Source organism: Mandrillus leucophaeus, unplaced genomic scaffold (genome assembly GCF_000951045.1).
Source record: "Mandrillus leucophaeus isolate KB7577 unplaced genomic scaffold, Mleu.le_1.0 Scaffold896, whole genome shotgun sequence".
Lineage (NCBI taxonomy): Eukaryota > Metazoa > Chordata > Mammalia > Primates > Cercopithecidae > Mandrillus > Mandrillus leucophaeus.
Window position 1 is genome coordinate 839,803 of NW_012109763.1, and position 7,760 is coordinate 847,562.

A 7,760-nucleotide genomic window follows, 5' to 3' on the forward strand; every position below is an offset into this window, starting at 1 on the left:
CTTGGTACCTTAACTGAGACGCATCGTTGTCATCCTCCACTGTCCATTCTAGAGTTCACTTCCCTCAGCTCCCACCACTTTTGGTCTTGGTAGTTTATCAACTGGTGTGACCTGGAAACTTATCCCCCAGATATTTGATCCCCAGATCACCATGACCTTCTTAAGCTAGGTTGCTGCACTTTTTAAATTATATTAATGGTGGGGAAAGGAAGTATTGAAAATCCCTCAAGCTGATTATGTGCACTCTTTACTACATTTATCATGCAGAATATACCACCAAATGATGAGTGTCAAGTGACAATTACACCTGCAAGAAATAATGACTTTCCTTCCTGCTTGATATTCCCTGGACACAAAATGTCCAAAGTGTCCAGCAAGCAGATATTGATAACCATTCAGTGAGACTCTTTCATTTCTCCTGACGAGAGTGTGCCCTCTTGAGATTACAACCCTTAATGTTGCAAGCCCACAGTTGTAGAAACTGAAATAACAAAACCTCCTAGTAGATCATTAGGAGTGATGCTAACTCAGGTACTCTTGTTTTCATGTCCTGCTTCCCAGACCCATGTACTCTTCCTCTGAAGAAAAAGTGCAAAATGAATATTTTTGTTCACTGCATATTATGCATAGTGGATGAGACATGTTAATCTTACAGAATATTTCCTTAGAGCTGTGTTTCAAAAGTGTCTTCAACAGGCCTGTGGCTTCTGTGTGGTACAATGTGAGACAGAAATATAAGACCTTGTGGATGTGGGTTTCCTCTTCCACATTCTTTGATTTATATGTACCCTCTGGTCTGATATAAAGCTGTGATCCCATATCAATAGATCAAATGCTCCATAAGCTCTCTGATATAGCTACTAGCCAATGCCCTACTGAGAAGAAAGGAAATCTACTCAGAATATATAATATATACATACAGTTATATATATAATTATATATATAAAGTTATATAAATATAATTATATGTATAAAGTTATATAAATATAGTTATATATATAAAAAGTTATATATATATATATATAAAGTTTTAACCCTACCAGGATGGAAGAAAACCAATGTAATAAATTTACCACCAGCTATCCAGTAGATTTTCTCTGGAAAGAATGCAAATTTGTTTAGGATGTGGTCATTGTTAGTGTCTATTACTGGCAAGTTGGATTATCTTTAATAATTGTGAGTTCAGAGACATATTGCGTCTCTGTCTCTTCCACTTTAACCACTTCTGCTATATCCTTTTATACCAGCATTGTTGTGGCCATTAATAGAGACTACCTGGTATCAACTACCTCAGTAGTTTTATTTAATTTTTTAGTATCTCTTCCATGGTGAAAAGTCTCTGGGGGACACCAACATGAGATAGGAAGCTCTTCAAATATCATGCTTACTTGACTATGTTGATTCACATGTCTTTACCTCAAAACCCCTTGCCCCACATTTCCCCATATTTTTTTCTTCCAAGTCCTTGATTAGATGTCCAGGAGCTTTATATATATTCCTGAAACTGTACATATTATAACTTTGATTCACTGTTTTCCACAAAATTTTAAAACCAGGTATACTGCCCAAGAATTTATTTATTTATTTATTTTACACATACTGACTTTCAAGCTAATTCCTGACTAGGCCATAATATAAGTGCTGTCCATGTCTTATATGCATTCATACAATGCTGACCAATCTATAAGCTAAACTTAAGCATTTTTGTACCTACTCAGGTGGTCATATGGCATTTTCCATCAACCATAGATGTGAATTCAGGAATGGATACCGGGGTACCCTTTAGTGCCTGGAAAGTTGTGTTGCCTTACTTTTCGTAGGAGGCACAGGTGCAATAACTTTGCATCTACTTTGGAGAGAGTGACCCAGAACACCCTGGATTAACTATTCCTAAATAGTTTTAAAATATGTCAGGCCCCTGAATCTCCACAGGGTTAATGTCCCACCCTCTGAAATGCGTGTGTCTTACCAAATCTTTTAGAATGCTAGTCATGTCATAGTCATAAGCCACATCTCTACCAAAAATACAAAAAATTAGTTGAGCATGGTGGTGCATGCCTGTGGTCCCAGCTACTCAGGAGACTGAAGTAGGAGGATCACTTGAGCCTGGGAGTTAGAAGTTGTAGTGAGCTGAGATCGTGCCACTGTCTGGGCAACACAGTGAGACCCCATGTCAAAAAAAAAAAAGGAAGAAGAGTTGACGTTAGTATAAAACTAAATGAATATAGTTGTTCATTCACTGTTGCTGATCACTTTTCATTGAGCTAAAAAATTATGCATTCATTAAATTAATGTCTAAATACCATGCCCTGGTGTCATTTTAATATGATCTAGCAAAAATACCTCATTTGGTAACTTTTTTGTAGTTCACAGTTATCTTCCAAGATTCATCAAATTTCTAAAGGAGTTTAACTAATGAATAAAATAGGGGAATATAGGTGTATTAGTCCATTTTTATGCTGCTGATAAAGACATACCCGAGACTGTAATTTACAAAAGAAAAAAATTTAATGGACTCACAGTTCCACGTGACTGGGGAGGCCTCACAGTCATGGTGGACAGTGAAACGAATATCTCACACAGTAGCAGATAAGAGAAGAGAGAGAGCTTGGGCAAGGAAACTCTGGTTTTTAAAACCATCACATCTCGTGAGACTTACTCACTATCACGAGAACAGCAAGGGGAAGAACCACCCCCATGCTTCAGTTACTTCCCACCAGTTTCTACTACGACACGTGGGAATTATGGGAGTTACAATTCAAGATGAGATTTGGGTGGGGACACAGCCAAACCATATCACTAGGGGACTGAGGACTACCTCTGCTTCCTTTAGGTCTGTAAGATGACACAAGTCTTCCTATGATCCTAGAAAGAGATATGACTTTTTATATACAGATTTATACAAAGTAGATATTACTGTATATATATATACACACACACACACACACACACCACACACACACACACACACACACACACACACACACAATGGACCTGGAGAAAGGTCTAGTTAAAGAGGTTTTCTGTTTGCTTTTCCTACATTGATGCCTCTTATTTTTCCAGATCCAGGACAGAATATGAAGGTTGTGCAAACTGCCAACTAGGTCTATTCCAGTTCTACCTTCGGGGATCAGGGAAATGACCACAAGTTTGATTCAGGGACTAGCTTTTAGCTTAACATCAAACCTTAACAAAGATTTGATTTATTACTTGGTTTATATGTGCTCCTACATAAGAGGAGGGCCATGATGACACATTAGGTTTCTAAATATCAGTGACAATTGGGTACTTCTACACAACAGTTCTAACGATGTTCAGGTATTCTCCTTACCCTGGTGCAGAATTACTCATGTGAATTATTACAGAGTTCTTTGGGGAATTACTGACAGATTCATTCTCACATATAATTGACTTGGGATTGCAAAGTCTTTTCATCCTGGAGTTGCAGCCACCTCTTCAGTCAATGGATGTTGGATCTGAAAACATTCTCTGATCTGAAAACTAAGCAAGGGATTATGAGCCTATATTGGGGTGATTGCCCTCAGACTTCTGGTTGCATGTTCTTGTTTTTTTCCTGTGGTGGATCTACACATTTATTTACTACTAGGGCTGCTGTGTTCTATTAATCATCTCCATCACTCTTTGTAAGCCAGGTATTCTTGGTCACTACTTCAACCTCAATGTTTTTAACAATAATTATAATCTGGCTTCTGACAGTTAAGTGATCTGGCCTCTATTGTTTTGAGTTACTGTAATCTTTATTTCTATCTGACAAGGTCTATAAAATCCACTGTTAAAATCAGCCTTCAGAAGAAAATCATCACTAAATTATTTAGGGATACTGGCGTGCTTTGCACAATTGCATGCATTATAGGCTAGGTGTAGGGTACGCCATCTGATCTTTTCCTTGGAACATAATCATCTGGTGGATCTTCCAACCATACATAATGTATCTATTCCAGTACACTCATTTTCCAAAGTCTTATCATTTCTCCACAACTGTTCTAGCATTCCAACGTCACTTAGATGGGGCATTGCTATTTTCATGTTTAGGGTACCCATTTGATTAGTGACTTTGCAGCATCTACTTGATCTGGGGCTAGTGACACACCAAGGCTATACACCTTTCTCAGGAGTCATCCATTAGTTTATAATTTCAGTTCCATTTTAGGAATCAGCAATTATACTAATACAAAATTCCTATATATATATAGATTCTATGAACATTTATATTAATTTAAATATATAGAATACTTATACATATAAATATATGTGGTGATATATCTCTGTGTGTTGTGTGTACATACAATTATTGGTGTGTACATGTATGTGTGTATGTATGTATAAACATATGCATATATGTATATGCATCTAAACATATGCATTTTTGTGCATATGTTATATATGTTTATATATAAACATATACACACATATATATACACACAGACACACACAGAGAGAATAAAAACTTTTCCAAAAAAATAATTGTTCTAATTTTAACTTCGATATATTAATTTCTGAAAGTAAAATTGTAAGATATATGCCCAGCAGTGAGCATGTAATTTTGTTATTTTTCTTTGTTCTTTTTTTTTAAATAAACTACTCTATTAACAAAACAGTGTTCTGTTATAACAGGAATGCTGAATATTTACTTGCCTGTGAAAGTGTGAATTGAGAGCAATGAATAGAAACTATCTATTTAGTCACAAGCATTTTTAAGTCAAACTTCCGTGAGGAAAAATGATGAAGTGCTTGGCACATAAGAAATCCATCATATAAATATAGTTTGATACAAGTTGGAGCAGAGAAATTATTATGCTGTTGTAAGAAAGATTACTATCCAGTAAAACTAGAATGAAATGTGAAACTACAAAGCAACAGAATACAAATATGTAAGAATATCCTTACCATATTGTTCAACATATTACGCAGGGAAAAAAGTCTCCACACTAAAAAGTAAACCATGGTTGGTGGATTTGAGGGATAGGAGCTAGAAAAGTTACAAAGTCTTAAAAGGACAAAGAAGCTTCGTTAATAAGAAAAAATCTGAAGCACCCAAGTTCAGCTCTAGGTCAGGTTATCTGACAAATTTCAAGACAGCAATGACTCTCATGTTTGTAGCTAAGAATTTTAAGCCCAGCAGGCTTCACACATTAAACATACACTTTAAACACAGAAATAGAATACAAGTTTTTCTAAAACAAGTGAATAATGAGAAATACGTAAACATGAAAATACATAGAGATTCACGGAACATTTCTTTACCAATTATAAAAGGAAAAGTATAGACAGAATCCTGGTTTACTGGTACATTTTGGCAGTCAAAACAGTTCCTAAAGATTAGACAGGTAGTCCTCTTTTCAGGTTTTCTTTGAGTTGTGTATTTCCCATAGAATCTTTTTGCCTTTCTGTTGAATTAATCTTTTTTTTTTTTCTTTAAACAGAGTTTCACTCTTGTTGCCTAGGTTGGAGTGCTATGGCGTGATCTCAGCTAACTGCACCCTCTGCCTCCTGGGTTCAAGCAATTCTCCTGCCTCAGCCTCCCCAGTATCTGGGATTACAGATGACTGCCACAACACCTGGCTAATTATTTTTGTATTTTAAGTAGAGGCCGGGTTTCATCACGTTGACCAGGCTGGTCTCGAACTCCTGACTTCAGGGGATCCACTCGCCTTGGCCTCCCAAAGTGCTGGGATTACAGGCGTGAGTCATCGCACCTGGCCTAGCATTCTTTTCATTAATGTACTTGATATCTGAATCATCTTTGCAAGGACATTTCCAGCTATCTTTGTCTCATTTTTCAATTTGCTTTTCTCAAGTCCATAATCATCCTATCAAATTCCTCTGTTGAAGGCACAGGCATTCCGTGAAGAAGGTTATTGGAAGTTGAGTAGAACTTTTCATATTTTCTCTTAGTCTTTCATATGTTTCTACATCAAGTTTCATTTTGCTCGGTCAACCAATGAGCTTCAGAGGTAGGATGCTAAACTGAAACTACTTTTTCTTGCAAGCTGCGGTAGGTAGTGAAAGGAAGGTGACAACTGGTACTGAAAATTCACCTTAGCCCCTCCTTTACTCCAGAAGTAGTCACAGTTATAGGTGCTTGCCTATCCCATGCTCTACCCCACAGCCAAAGTGCAATTGTAGGGGCAAAAATAGGGGACAGCAGATTAAACCTCTAGCGGCATTCCATAAAATGCTTTTTCAAAAAGCAAATAAACTTGGAAGAAAGTAAGTTAAAACATTTGGCCAAAGTGCTATTTAAAAATATGTAATACAAAATGGTAAGGAAAAAAAGCCAAATTGAAATTTAAAACTTATTTTGACTGTAACTACAAAATTAGAACATGTGGCTTCAGAAGGAATTATGGTAAATATAGGACAGAAAACCTGAAGTCAGAACTATCACATAAGAGTTGGTTATGTATTTGTACCATGTAACATAAATAAAAAACATGCTGGGATTGGGATCTATAAATCAGGCACAAAAGTAGGAAGCTCTAATTCAATGAACGATGAACTGATAATTAAATATGGTAATAGAAGATCTTATTAATAAGGTATATTCAATGTGCTGTGAATGAAGAGATTGTAACATTGTGATACATGTATATATAATGTATGTAATTATAGAATGAGGCAGATCTGTACTTGTTTGAAAAGATGCTCATATTATACCTATATAAAGAGATGTTTGTGGCAGGGCTTGGTGGTGCATGCCTATAGCCCTCTTGTTTCAGCCCGGGAGTTTGAGGCTGAAGTGAGCTATGATCATGTCATGGCACTCCAGCCTGGGTGACAGAGTGAGACCTCATCTCCAAAGAAAAATATTTTTAGACAGTTTTTAACAATCTTTAAAGGGCACCCATTTTTCTTCAGTTTATAATGTAAAAATGACAGTATAGACATGATTAAATTCCTAGCACCTTCTGTTTTTCAATAATGGACTAAATGGTTGGTATCAATGGCTGGTATTATTGCTTATAAAAGTGTCTTGCACTTGATGGAGCATATGTTGAGAAATAAAGTTTATTATCTTTTAATTCCATTTTCCACAGACGTTTGAAATCCTCTTATAAAATATCATATTACTTATTTTATTAAATGTTAAAATTATACTTTACAAACAGTGGGTTAAATAATTTAAACTATTGCTTTTTACCATTTTTTAAATGAAAAGGAAAACCTGCTGCTTTAATAATTGCACATCCTATAACATTATACAGATTTTAATTCAAATTAAAATTACATTTTTCTGGTTGCTATCTCTGCATAATAAACTACTCAAAATTAGTAGCACAAAATAGCAGTTTTACTCATCTCAATATTTTGTTGATCAAAAGTTTAGACATAATACAGCAGAGGAGACTTATCTTTTTTGCGTAATGTTTGTGATCTCATCTGGAAAGACTCAAATGCAGGGATTGACTCAAATATCTGATGATGACTCCAAAGGTTTGAGTGGGGCTGGAAAAACAGAGGATGAGGAATTCAATTTCCAGGTAGATGATTGGCTCTCATATCTCTCTGGGCTGACAGAACTCAGCAATTGGAGTGTGTTGACTTCCAAGTGGCTTGTTTACATCATGATGACCAGGTTTCAGGAGGAAGTCTTCTATGAGAGTGATCATTCCACGAGAATCCAGGAGAAGATGCATAGTCTTTTCTGACCTATACTTGGGTGGCAGTTGTCATAAATTCTGCCATATTTTATTACCTAAAACATCCGTAACATTGTCCAGATGAAGAGGAGAGGATAC